Here is a 14,664-nt window from a genome sequence, read left to right as displayed (position 1 = left end):
CACATATAAAATCACAGTAAAAATGCTTGATTTCATCACATGATAAAATAACAGGTAGAATGTGCCAAATGCTAATTGATTGTTTTTCCAAGTACTTTACCTATGGTATATAATTTAATCCTCACAATAATTGCATGAAGTGGAGCTCCTTACATTTTTAATTCTCAGATGATTATATTGAAGTCTTCAGAGTTGGAATTACTAGTACAACATTGCAGACATGGTGTTAGCCTGAGGTTCATCTCCCACTGTATCAATTATCCTCATTCTATTTTATGACTAAAATACCAGCACTTAGTCTACAAATTCTAGGAAAAATTTCCCAGAATTATTGTGTACACTCATAATATTTTACTTTATCTTAGAAAATAGGGAACTGTAATATGAATACTCAAAGTTCATAATCAATGTATACCTCCCTGGTGAAAAGAACTGCTAAAGTATAACATTCTTGATTTCTAGCTCAAAATAGTAGAAATCATATTTTAACCCTTCACTAAACACTGAACTGCCTGGGGACCCTATCTCTATTTAACACTGTCTTACTGAAAGAATGACCTCCATAATTCCTGATGGAAACAGACTGCAGGTCTTATGGACCAATCATTTCCACATTGTAGCTCAACTAAGTTGTTTACCATTAGAAGTATTTTGATTGCTTTTTATACCTAACATTTTGAGAGAAAGGTACTACTTTAAAATGCTATTAAAGCAAGACTGATATAAAAATCACCTTTGACCCTAGATAAATATTTTATCTTTCCTATAACCAAAAATGCACTCTGACCTATCATTAATGTTAGGAATGAGAGGTTTAAAATCATAGACATCAAGGCCTAAGTATGAATTAAAGACTCTCCATTTTGTGAATACTATTGGTTTAAAAAGACATGAAGGGCTGGGAAGGTGGCTTAGTGGTAGAGCGCTTGCCTTTCATGAATGAGGCCCTGGGTTCGATTCCTCAGCACCACAAAAGCAAAAAGAAAAAAGCTGGAAATGACGCTGTGGCTCAAGTGGTAGAGCGCTAGAATTGACCTGAAGAGCTGAGGGATAATGCCCAGAGTTCAGGCCCCACTACCGAACGCCCCCGCAAAAAAGACATCAATACTACCAAATTTTTCAAAATTTCTTATGATGCTGAAGATTCAATTATAAACTATTAACACTTGATCATAACTCATTTTCATGGGAGTAGAATACAAAACACAAGATTAATCCTAATCATTTTAAAAGACCTTTATTTATACTACAAATTCATTCTTATAACTACAAATAATCTAAAAATAACAAGCACAGTGAGACAAAAAATAATTTAACTGCATCATCTACATTCAAAGGACTGTGCTAATAGAAAACAAAATTATACTAATAATTAGGTTACCCAATTCACTTACATTCTTTTATTCTATTTCTTTTAGTTTCATAAAAACTGGCTTTTCATGAAATGATGCATGAAAAGCCTATATACCCACTTACATTTTCAGATCTTAACAATATTTATTTCAGAAATGTCTTTAGCTGTATAGTCAATGAACTAAAATAATAGTAAAATATTTAAATGTTTTTCAGAAATTGCAAAACTCGCTCTGGGATGTTATTTATATTGGAAAAGATATTCGAAAAGCCTTATTTGTTAAAGTTGTGATAGTTACTCCCACAAAAGAACTATTAATGAAGAAACCTTTGTATGTACAAACTTCAAATGCATCCACAATCTGGAGGTGACACATGTTTTTGTTTTTGTTTTTGAAATATATATCTAACACGCATAGCCACAATACTGATTTTCAGTCAATATGATGGGATATTCAAACCTTAAAAATACGGATTTTATTATCTTAGTGTGAATAGATACGATCTTACAAAGAAAGTTATTTTTAACAGAAATCCGGAGTTTACCTACCTTGAGTTTCACAGAAATAACCAGAGAGTAATACTTATTTGTTCAAGTCGGTCAAAATCACTCCATGAGTATTTCTTAAAAATATAATCAATTTAAGAGGTCAAATACATATCTTGAACTGACAGTCATAACTTACTACCCAATTATATGTGTATCTTTTTACCTAACACATACTAAACGCTGAAAATGATCTCTTTTATCTAACTTAATGTTGTAATTGCTTTGATTATGATGATGTTATTAACAAATAAAATGTACAGAAGGGTGTTTCCACTGAAATGACAGGACAGAACACTGATAAATAAAAAAAACATTTTAAAAAACATTTTAACACAGCTCTTTTCAGCCTCACCCTGTTCATATTTGCAAGCAACATTGCAACAGCACACACACACACACACACACACACACACACACTTAAACACATATTTGTGCACATGTACACATATACACGCATGCCAAATTCAGAGTTTATTGTACAAAAAAGTTCAAATAAAATATTAGTGATTAGGACAAATTATAATTTGTCTTATTACAAAATAATACATATTCCAGTCACCAGGGTTGTTACATTTTACCTGCCCCTCCACATGTGACCACTTATTTTATTTTAGGTAATTAATTAACTAATTCATTCCTTCATTAGTTAAATACTAATACTAGAGCTTGAACTCAAGGCCTAGCTCTGTCCCAGAATTTGTTATTTTTTTGTTTTAGTTTTCTCAAGGCTAGCATTTTACTGCTTGTAAGACAGCTCCATTTCTAGCTTTTGCTGGTTACTTTCAAACCAGAATCTAATGGACTATTTTTCTTGGTCTGGTTTCAAACCACAATCATCAGATTTCATCTTTCTGATTAGCTAGGAATAATGACATGAACCACCAGTGTGGCTCCTACTTTTTCCTATACTTATCTATTGCATATACTTCGATAGCAATTAAATATTGAGAGTATAGAAGCAAGATGTACACTGAGTATACTCTTCTCTCAGAAAATCAAGTTAGTAATGTAAATTTCTTCTTAAGATCATACACAAAAATACTTAAGAAGAAATCTGATGATGATGATGATGATGATGATGTGTGTGTGTGTGTGTGTGTGTGTGTGTGTGTGTGTGTGTGTGTGTGTGTGTGCTGCAATATGTTTCACATATAAGCACTGTGCAGGGGTGTCCAGCCATTCAGATTTATCGCATAAATATCTGCCTTGAGCTACTAACTCATGGACAATGTCTAAGTGTCTGCTCTAGGCTTCCTGATGAAGAGGGGTATACTCATCCTCATCCCTAGTATTCATGAGTGGCCTTTTTGGAAAGTAGTGTCCGCACTGTAGTAAGCTACAAGAAAAACACTCTACCACTTATCACCTTCCCAGCCCAAGGATTAAGATTCTTGTCTGTAATTTAGTCAAAGCTATGTCTCTTTATGTAGGTGACTAAAAATGTATGTGCTAATTTCAAGTAAATACATAAATTCTATTTCCATCTCTTTTAACAAATAAAACAATAAAACTGCTTTATAAATAGATCAGAAGCATTGATTTTGTGGATAGCTAGGTCATTGCACATCTGTATCTCTCTTCCTCTCTCTCATGATTTTCATAGACAATATGGTTGCTCCATAATTGTCCTAATTTATTTTGCTTTTATATTTTTGGTTGCATCATTTCACTTTCTGCTCTATCATTTCCCATATCAGCACCACATAAACAGAACCACAGAAGTGATTCTGTGGTTCAACTAGTAGAGCGCTTGCTTTGATTTGAAGAGCTCAAGGACAGTGCCAAAGCCCAGAGTTCAGGCCCCACAAGTAATGTTTTTTTTTAAAAAAGAATCTAAATCCTTGATAACTCTAGGAACAAATATGACTGAAATCAGTTGAATCACACTTTTCCTGCACAATGAAAGAAAAGGTCCAGGCTAGGAAAGCTGCTAGAGAAGGCAGGCAGATTGTATCTGTGAAAAAAAACTTTCAGGAAAATGGTATCGAGGATTACTTACTGGTGATCCACTTGCATTGGAAACATGATGCTGAACTATTACTTGCTGATTCTGAAATATTGCTTCGATCATTATATTCTCCAAGAAGAAAAAATGAAATTTAATTGATATCAAAGGAATACTAATACATTTTGACTTCTCATTAAGCATCTTCAATCATCAAAATCACTTGAAAACAGTAGATAGGCCAACTTTTTTAGATGAAAACAAGTGTCTTTAAAAAAACAAGGAATTTAAATAGTCATGCAAAGGACTTCTATTTTACTACTGTATTATACATTTTTTTTCTAATGTTGGGTACCAATAAATAATGGATCTATTAGAAAGCTCTTAAAGCTCATATATTGAAAAGTAAGTTCTCTTACACTATATCATAGTATTTCCCAAGTCATATACATAGAAGGCATTGTTTCCTATTTTCTCCTTCCTAGAATAAGCTGCACATGTAGACACCACTGGTCCTCATTTTCAGTCTGTGCATTTGAATACGGAGGAAATCTTTCCTCTGCTCTTTATCAATTCACTACTATCCAGTTAGAATAATTTAGAATAGTAAAAATGGAAAAAGAGAAAATAAATCATGGTGAAAAAACATATGCAGAAAATTCACCGGATTTTCTGACCATGTCAACCAACGTGAGCTACTGGGGAAATACATGGACACCTCATTCCCACTATTACTCAAAGTCTCTGGTTAGGCAATTCTGATGAAGACAAGGAACAAGATGAAAACGTGAAGAATGGTATCAATTGCAAGAAAATAATGGAGAAGAATCCATGCAAATTTCTTCTTTGGGATGCCGAAATTAATCGACTTACTAGAGTTCCGAGACTACTTTCCCAAAAGGCCACTCATATGTATACTAGGGATGAGGTAAGTATACCCCTTTTCATCGGGAAGCCTAGAGTGGACATTTAGACATTGTCCATGAGTTGGTACCTCAAGGCAGATATTCATGCAATAACTCTGAATGGCTTGGCACCCCTGCACAGTGCTTATACGTGGAATAACACCAGAATGGATTCTTTCTTACTTCATTATGATGAAGATACCAATCCCCAAACTAAAGGTCTCTTGACACCCTTGCATTTTGCTGCTGGGAATAGAAATAGCAAAGATATGCTGTATCTCCTTCTGTTGAAACATTATATCAAACCGGGTCTGAAGAACAACTTGGAAGAAACTTCATTTGATATTGCCAAAAGGATAAGTATGTATCACTACCTCTTTGAAATTGTGGATGGCTCTACAAATTGTTCTCCTACGTAGGAGTTTGGTTAAGTTTCTTAAATTTCAAAAGTGCCAGTCCATCCTTTGTGTCCCTACAACATATTTTCATATACAAAGCAACAGCAATATCTTAATTTAAAAATTCATGGATTCCATTGTATTCTTCCACGTGAATTGCCAGATTTGATATCAAAATGTATTCAAGAGTTGTTTGTATGCATCTATAATGATTGCTGCAGAGGTTGAGATTTTTTTAAATTTTAACTTATGGTTGAAATGAATAGTATAGAAACTAAAGATATTCCTGGTGCTTGTCTAAAAAAAGTATCTATGTTTGTATAAAGTCCATAATATATTTCATTGTCTTCTATATATAATACGTTGAAGTCTACATTGATTTACAATATATAGGTTCATTCATAAATGTGTCCTTTCAGATTACATTCCATAAAGTAAAACTTTAAGATTCCTTTTTCCTAGGTCCTTATATTATTTGTTTATTTTTTTATTTTATTTATTTTTTAACAATTACGATTTTTTTATTGTGAAAATACCATACAAAGGAGTTACAGTTACTTGGGCAAGATAATGAGTACATTTTTTAGCAAGAATTGTTGCCTCCTCTTTGTTTCCTTCCCATCTCTTCCCATCTCGCACCGCCAACCCCTCACCTCCGCCTACTCTCCCCCTACTCCTTACCCCGGCCTCCCCTCCACCAGGCCAAAGTTGTAAAGTTCATGTTTCAACATAATGACTTGTACATATCGTTGTTGCAAGGGTCCACCTGTATTCCTATTTAAATTATTTGTTTTTTTCCCTTCCCCTCCACAACTTATCCCAACATCAAATACAGTGAAACCAGGGGTTATACTCTGGGGAAGGGACATAGAAAGCAACAAACAAATCATGATATAAATGTGTTAGAAACAACAACATGAAAAAAAAACACTTTTATTCCACCTTCCCATCCCTTCCCATCCTTCCCCCTCCTTCCCATCCAGCCCTCCCTGCCCCCCTACCAAAGTTGTAAAGTTCATTTTCGACATAACAACTTGTACTTGTCATTGTTGCAACGGGTCCACCTGTATTCTTATTTAAAGGACTTGTTTTTCCCCTTCCCCTCTACAAATTATACCGACATCAAATACAGTGAAAGCAGGGGTTATACTGTGGGGGAGGGACATACAAAGCAACAAAGAAATAATCTTATAAATGCATTAGAAACAATCACATGAAAGAAAAAGAACATTTGAATACATATCTTAGGGTTCATTTCCCTAATATCACCTTATTTGACCTTTTCTGCTTGACTCAGACATATACTAGATATGGCAAGTAAGGAACACCATGGGACCTATGTTTCTTTGGGCTTGGCTTACTTAATATAATTTTTTCCAAGTCTTTCCATTTCCTAACAAATGGGGCAATGTCATTCTTTCTGATGGAGACAGAGAATTCTATTGTGTATATATACCACATTTTCTTGATCCATTCTTCTAGTGAGGGGCATCTGGGTTGGTTCCATAATGTAGTTATAGTAAATAATGCTTCAATAAACATAGTTGTGCTGGCAGCTTTAGTGTGGTCTTGTTTGTAAACATTTGGGTAAATGCCCAAAAGTGGGATTGCTCGGTAAGAGGGGAGCTCTATGTGGAGTCTTTTCAGGAACTTCCATACTACTTTCCAAAGTGGGTGAACAAGTTTACACTCCCATCAACATCCCCTCCAGCATCTGTTGTTGTTAGAGTTCTTGATTTTTGCCATTCTAACTGGGATGATGTGGTATCTCAATGTTGTTTTGATTTGCATTTCTTTTATGGCTCGGGAGGTTGTGCATTCCCTCATGTGTCTATTGGCCATCCTTCTTTCTTCTTCAGAGAAGTTTCTCTTTAAGTCTTTAGCCCACTTATTTATTGGGCAGTTGTTTCTTTGAGGATTTGTTGTTGGGGGGTTTGATTTTTTGAGCTCCAAGTATATTTTAGATATGAGACCCTTGTCCATTGTATGGTTAGTGAAGATCTTCCCCCAATCTGTGGGGTTTCTATTGATCTTGCTAGCTATGTCCTTTGCCATAGAGAAGCTCTGCAGCTTCATGCAATCCCATTTGTCCAAACCTTCTTTGATTTGTTGTGTTTCTGGATCTCTATTAAGAAAATTTTGGCCTGCGCCAAGGAGACCTAGGGTTTCTCCTATTCCATCCTGTAATGTTTTCAGAGTGTCTGCTTTGACTCCAAGGTCTTTGATCCATTTGGAGTTGCTTCTGGTGCACGGTGATATATAAGAATCTAGCTTTGGTTTTATACAAGTAGTTAACCAATTTTGCAAGCACCATTTACTGAAAAGACTATCTTGCATTCTATCTTTTTAGCTCCCTTATCATTAGATGGCTATAGGTCCTGAGGTCTGTTCTTGTGCTACTATCATGCTGTTTTGATTACTATGGCTTTATAATAGAGTTTGAAATTTGGTATTGATATTCACTAGCAGTGTTCTTTCCGTTGAGGAGCGTTTTTGCTATTTGGGGTCTTTTATTGTTCCATATGAATTTTTGGATTGCCTCTTCTATTTCCTTGAAGAATGAGGTTGGATTTTGATTGGCATCGCTTTGAATTTGTAGATAGCCTTGGGAAGTATTGCCATTTTCACGATGTTAATCTTGCCAATCCAGGATCATGGGCATTTTCGCCATTTTCTTAGTTCTGTTTTTATATCCTTTTTCAAGTTTTTACAGTTTTGATCATAAATGACCTTCACTTCTTTGGTTAAGTTAATTCCTAGGTATTTTATTTTTTGTGGGGCTATTACAAATGGAGTTGCTTTCCTAATTTCAGCAACACTTTACTCATTATTGCCATACAGAAAAGCCATTGATTTGGGGGTTTAATTTTATACCCCAGTACTTTGGCAAAGTTTGGAATCAACTTCAGTAATTTGGGAGTCGAGTCTATCGTATTCTTTAAATACAAGATCATGTCATCTGCAAAGAGGGAGAGTTTTATTTCTTTTTTCCCTATTTGGATCACTTTTATGTTTGCATCTTGTCTTAGTGCTGTAGATAGGAATTCTATTACTAGATTGAAGAGAAGTGGTGATAGTGGACATCCTTGTCTTGTTCCAGAGTTAAGAGGAATGACTTTAGATTTTCACCATTAAGTATAATGGTGCCTGTAGTTTTGTCATATATAGACTTTATTCTATTGAGGAATGTTCCATGGATTCCTAATTTTTCCAGAACCTTCATCAGAAAGGGGTTTTGGATCTAGTCGAATGCTCTTTCTGCATCTATTGAGATAACCATGTGGTTCTTATCCATGCTCCTGTTGATGTGATGAATTATATTAATTGATTTGCGAATATTGACCCAGCTTTGCATCCCTGAAATGAATCCTGTTAGATTGTGGTGTAGGATTTTCTGAAGACGATTGGCCAAAATTTTGAGAAGTTTTGCATCAATGTTCATGAAAGAAATGGGCCTATAGTTCTCTTTCTTTGATGAGTCCTTTCCTGATTTTGGGATGAGAGTTATGATGGCTTCATAGAATGTGTTGGGTAGTGAACTTTCTCTTTCAATTTCATTGAAGAGTTGCAGTAGTATTTGTGTGAGTTCTTCTTTTAAAGGCCTTGTAGAACTCTGCTCTAAACCAACTGGACCTGGACTTTTCTTAGCTGAGAGGTCTCTATTGCAGTTTCTATTTCAATGCTTGAAATGGGCCTCTCAAGATGGTTTAACTAATCTTGGTTTAGTTTTGGCATGTCAATATTTGCTAGGAAAAGGTCCATTTCTGCCACGTTCTCAAACTTATTAGCATAACGTTTTGCGAAATATTCCCTTATAATGTTCTGAATCTTGGTTGTTTCTGTGGTGATGTTTCTATTCTCATCTCTGAGTTTTATTTGGGTGTGTTCTCTTCATTTTCTGATAAGATTTGCGAAGGGCCTGTCAATTTTGTTAATTTTTTCGAACAACCAAGTCTTTCTTTTGTTGATGTTTTCTATAGTTTTTGTATTCTAATTCATTTATTTCTGATTTAATTTTAATTAAAATGAATTAATTGAAATAATTATTTCTTTCCATCTATTACATTGGGGTATATCTTGCTGCTCTTTTTCAAGGAGGTTCAGATGTCTCATTAAATTGTTACTTTCAGATCTCTCCAATTTGTTGATGTAAGATCTCAGAGCTATAAACTTGCCTCTAAGTACTGCCTTTGCTTTGTCCCAGAGGAGCTGGTAATTTGTGTGCTCATTTTTGTTGGATAGCATGAACATTTGAATTTCCTGTCTAATCTCTTCCATGACCCACTCATGATTCAGCAGTGTGTTGTTCAGCCTCCATGTGTTACAGGACTTTCTTTGGTGGCTTTTGGTGTTGAGTTCTAATTTTAATCCCTTGTGGTCAGAGAGAATGCACGGTATCACTTCAATGTTTCTGAATTTGGACAAGTTTGCATTGTGGCCTAAAACGTGGTCTATTTTAGAAACTGTTCATGTGTTGCTGAGAAAAATGTGTATTCTGATGCTGATGGGTGAAATATTCGGTAGATATCTGTTAAATCTAGTTGATCTATGAAGTTGTTTAGATCTGGGTTTCTCTGTTGAGTTTTTGCCGAGTTGATCTATCTAGTGGGGAGAATAGTGTGTTAAATCCACAACAATTAATGTCTTTGGACTCTATGGGATTTGAGGGAAACTAGTGTTTCTTGGATAAATTTGGATGCTCCCTTGTTTGGCGAGTAGATATTTAAAATTGTAATATCCTCCTGAAGGAGAGATTCCTTAATTAGTATGTAGCAACCTTCTTTATGTCTTCTCATGAATTTTCATTGGAAGTCTATTTTATCTGATATTAGGATTGTAACTCCCGCCTGTTTATGGGGGCCGTTTGCTTGGTAGATTTTTTTTCCAACCTTTAACATTGAAAATGTGTTTGTTTTTACTGGCAGGATGTGACTCCTGAAGGCAGCATATAGAAGGATCTTGCTTTTTAGTCCTACTAGACAGTCTATGTCGCTTAATTGGAGAATTAAGACCGTTAATGTTGAGAGATAGGACTGAGAGGTATTTGGGAGTTCCTGCCGTGTTATCCACCTTGTTGGGGTCTACAAAAACTGGGTTCTTCCTAAGGTTCTTGGATTCTCAGTTTGGGTGCAGTTTCTAGGCCTTTATTGTGGTCTTGTTGGTTTTCTATGTGTAGGACATCTTTAAGAATCTTTTGTAGGGCTGTTTTGGTAGAGATGTACTGTTTCATTTTTTCTTTGCTATGGAAGGATTTTTTTTGGCCTTCAGTTATGAAGGAGAGTTTAGGTGGATACAGTATTCTTGGGTGGTAGTTGTTTGTCTTTAGGGCATGGCATACATCATTCCAGTCTCTTCTTGCTTTGATTGTCTCTGCTGAGAAATCTGAGGTGATTCTAATTTGTTTCCTTTTATAGGTGATTGATCTTTTCTCCTTGACATGTTTAAGGACCTTTCCCTTGTTCTCAATTCATCCTATGTGGATTATAATGTGACGGTGGGATGTCCTATTCTTGTCTGGTCTATTTGTAGTTCTAAAAGCTTCTTGTATCTGAATAGGCCTATCCTTTTGCATGTTGGGAAGTTCTCTTGTAGGAGCCTGTTAAACAAATTTCCTTGACCATTAACTTCTGTTTCTAGGTGTTCCGCTACACCCATAATCCTCAGATTAGGCCTTCTGATTGTGTCTTCCAAGTGTTGGATAGATCTATCATATTTCTTGGACTTGACTTGGATGGCTGTATGTTCTTTCTCTATAATATCTAGGCTGTCTTCAATCCCCGAGTTTCGATCTTCTGCATGGTCTAAACTGCTGTCAAGACTTTCTATTTTAAAATTTCTTTTCCTTCTAATTGGTCAGCTTTGATGGCTTCAAATTCTTTGTTGAAGCTTTGTTTTTGATGTTGTATGAACTTTTTTACTTCCTTAATTTGGTGTTCAGTGTTCATTCTCAAATCACTTAGTTGAATGTTCATGGTTTGCTTAAATTCCCTTTTCTTCGATTGGGTTCCATTCAGTATTCCCTTTGTGGTCTCCCTGACTTTCTTCAGCTGTTTATTAATGGATTCCATGTATACCTTTAGTGATCATTGTGTATACTCTCAATTCCTGTATTACTCTTTGCTTAGCTTCCTCATGTTCACGCCATTCCTGTAGTTCTCTTTGAGTGTTCTCAGCCTGCTCATGCCATTCCTGCCTTTTTCTTTAAGTATTCTCAAGCTGTACACCCAAATCCTGTATCAGTTTTTGAGTAGCTTCCTAAGCTCAGAATATTCCTGTATAAACCTTTGGTTTGCCTCCTCTCTCTCCCTATCACACTCATACAGAGTCCTTTGTAGGTTTTCAATCTTTTCCTGTATTGACCTTTTGTTTGCCTCCATTGAACTTTTGTTTGTATCCTCTCTCTCTCTCTCTCTCTCTCTCTCTCTCTCTCTCTCTCTCTCTCTCTCTCTCTCTCTCTCTCTCTCTCTCTCTCTCTCTCTCTCTCTATCATGCTCATACAGACTCCTTTGTATATTTTCAATCTTTTCATTTATCATGTTTGCCAGCACTGTTTGTAGAGCTAATTGGGAACTCTCCTCTGGATTATTCATTATCTGTTCTGTCCCCTGATTATCATGAGTGGGAGTTGAGATACCCAGGACTTGCCATTTTTCTTGTCTTTTTCTGGCTTACTCGGCCCATTTGGGATGAAAATAACACCAGTTTAGTGCTAGAACACTAACTTAAGACAAGCATCAACCAAAGTCTGTATTTGCACAGTCAATAGTCTGCAGATACAATTTCGTTCAATAGGTACATCTATTCAACGTCAAATGGGCTAACAACCACAAATATGAATTTGACAAACCAGAAATTATTAGGGTTAGGGAGAGATATGGGTAAAAAATAGGAAGGCACAGGGAGAGTTAACTTAACTAAGTCCTAATCTCAAAGCAGGAAATAGGTGGGATAGGTTGAAAGTAGAGATAAAAGAAGAAGAAGAAAGAGCAAGGGGAAAAATAAGAGACCAGAAAAAATAGAAAAGTAAAAATTAAAAATATTATGCAGATTCAAAACGAAATATTCAGAGAAGCACATGCATATAATGCAGAAGGGGAGGGATATAAAGGAGATGTGAAAAACTTAAAAATAAAAATACTGAAAATATTATATAGGTATAAAGAGGTAATACTGCCATTAAGGAATTTAAGTCTAAGAGGTTTTGAACTGAATAATCAATTCTTGGATTAAGTGTGTACACAATAAAGGATAAGGTCTAATAATCAACTGTGGGCATGTCTGAGGATGTGCAGAAAAACAATTAACTCACATAAAAGAGAATGAAAGAAAAGAAAAGGGGAAAAGAATAAGAAAGAAAGAAAAAAGATCAGAAATTCAATAGAGCAAAACAAAAAACAAAAAAAAATTTAAAAGAAAAAGAAAGAAAGAAAAACGCATACACACATATACCTCTAAAAAAATAATAAGAGGGAAAAATGTTACTAGGAAACATTTTATTTTAAAAAAGGTAAAAATTAAAAATTAAAAAAAAAGTTTTAGAAAAAAATTTTTATAAAATGTACAAAAAAAGGAAAAAAAATAGTTCTTTATTTTGGGAGTGGTGGGAAAAATCCTGTATCTCCCTTGTGTCTATAAACAGCCTTTTGTTTGAGTCTCTGGTCCGCTTGTGGTGTTTGATTTTCCTGTGGCTTGGTTGGTTTCTTAAGTCAGTTTGGTTGAACAGGCAGAAAAATGCTCTGCTTTACCCAGGATTTTGTGATCCTCCTCTCAGTTTAGTTCAATGGGAGGGATATGCTTTGATTATCACAAAAGAGGGAGATGGCTTTTTCCTCAAGTTTGGAGATGCTGTGATGAGGCTAGGTTCTGGGTAGAGTTGAGGCCTTTCAGCAAACAGTAGCTTTTCCTGGGAGCTAGTTTGTAAGAAACTCACAGAGCCCAGCCTGGATCCACTCTCTGGATTTATGTTTACTGAATTTCAATTGATTGTCAAGGCTGCTAAAGGGAGGGGCAGCCTCTGGCTCTGCTTACCCAGTGAAGAAAGCCACTCCTGGGGCTTGCGCCTGAGTTGGATTACTTTTCCCTGGGTCGAGCTGATTCTGGCAGGTCACATAAGCAAAAAGAAAAAATCCAGAAGTTGTGCTGTGGCTCAAGTGGTAGAGTGCTAGCCTTGAGCTGAAGAGCTGAGGGACAGGGCCCAGGCCCAGAGTTCAGGCCCCACGACTGGACCCAAAAAAACCACAACAACAAAAAAATGTAATTGTTCATTATACCTATAATTTCAAAAGTAGCTAAAGCCAAGAAGATGAAAAAGTTGTTCATATGCATGTTTACTTAATGTCCTGGCCTGTCTACCATACAACCAGGCAGGAACTTACACTAATGACTTTCTATCACCAAATATTTCCATAGCTCCTGGAGAAGTCTATATATTTCTCCTCGATATTAGGCCTTAAATGGGTAATGTTTTAATCAAAGTGTTTCCTCTTGCCTCCAGGCTTTAAATTTACAAATGGTAAAGCTTTAGGTCTAACTCTACCAAAAACTGAGGTAGAAATAATGGGATAATACTTTAAAACAGAGTTGCCTTTGATACACTAACCACACAGAACAATGCATAACAATTTCTTATATTATATCTACTTATATATTTTATATTTATATGTGCTGATCTTAAATTTCACACAGTGAATCTAACTAGAATTAATTTATAAATTGACAAATAAATTGAAATTTATTCCCATAAATAGATTGGAACATAAATAATTAGGTTTAGAATATATATTCGAATGTAAAAATTATCAATTCATTGTCTTTGGTATAAGCTTGTGATACCTTCTAAGTGTTCTTGATCTTCTGAATTCACATAGTAAAAAAAAAAAACAGTATTGTTTTCCTCTAATCTAGAAGAGATTTTACACTGCTGCTGTGTTTATTGTAATAACTCGCTGGTCCCAAAGTGTTTTTCTCCATATGATGCCTAAAAGCTATTATTCTTCTGCAGTACCCACGGGTCTGAGGATACCAGATCCCAGTTATCTGCATCATCAGATAACAATGGCAAGTCTTCTCACTTTGGCCCATGCAACATGCTAACAGAAAGTAATTGAAGTCCCATCTCAATTTCTCATTTCCTATAATATTTCAGGGCTCCAATTCCTTGCAGTAATTAGCAGTAAGCAATTGTGAAATGTAAGGCAACTTAAAACGAAAGAGGAAACCACAAGATATGAGAGAAAGTATTGTAGTTCAAACTTTCAATTTACAGATGACAAGCCCATATGAGTAAACAAAATCACAAATGTCACAAGATTTTTTTTTAATACCTCTCTCCTATTGATGAATGAAAGATTTCAGCCCAGCATAAGTAGGCCAAAAAAATTCCTGGAATGATAGATCCATAATTGTTCTACCAAGGCTAGGAAACTTGACTTCGATGTCAAGTATAATTTAGAAAAACATTGAGAAGACCCTAGTGCTTCAAAACACTGGCACTTCAGTAAAACTTGGTTCTGT

General features: G+C 35.5%; 1 long non-coding RNA gene across 1 annotated transcript in view; it reads right to left on the bottom strand.

Moving 5' to 3' along the window:
- Positions 1-1,919: 1,919 nt before the first annotated feature.
- The window catches only part of LOC138837110 (uncharacterized), a 39,231-nt gene continuing 26,486 nt past the window's right edge, over positions 1,920-14,664 (bottom strand). The window contains exons 3-4 of the long non-coding RNA XR_011375182.1: positions 3,903-3,980; positions 1,920-1,977 (exon numbers count right to left, since the gene is read on the bottom strand). This is a non-coding gene — a long non-coding RNA (uncharacterized lncRNA). The remainder of the gene's footprint in view (positions 1,978-3,902; positions 3,981-14,664) is intronic.

This window comes from Dipodomys merriami, unplaced genomic scaffold (assembly GCF_024711535.1).
Source record: "Dipodomys merriami isolate MVZ:Mamm:240054 unplaced genomic scaffold, mDipMer1.0.p SCAF_262, whole genome shotgun sequence".
NCBI classification, from domain to species: Eukaryota; Metazoa; Chordata; class Mammalia; order Rodentia; family Heteromyidae; genus Dipodomys; species Dipodomys merriami.
The sequence above is the reverse complement of the archived record's forward strand: the minus strand, read 5'-3'. Positions and strand labels throughout refer to the sequence as shown.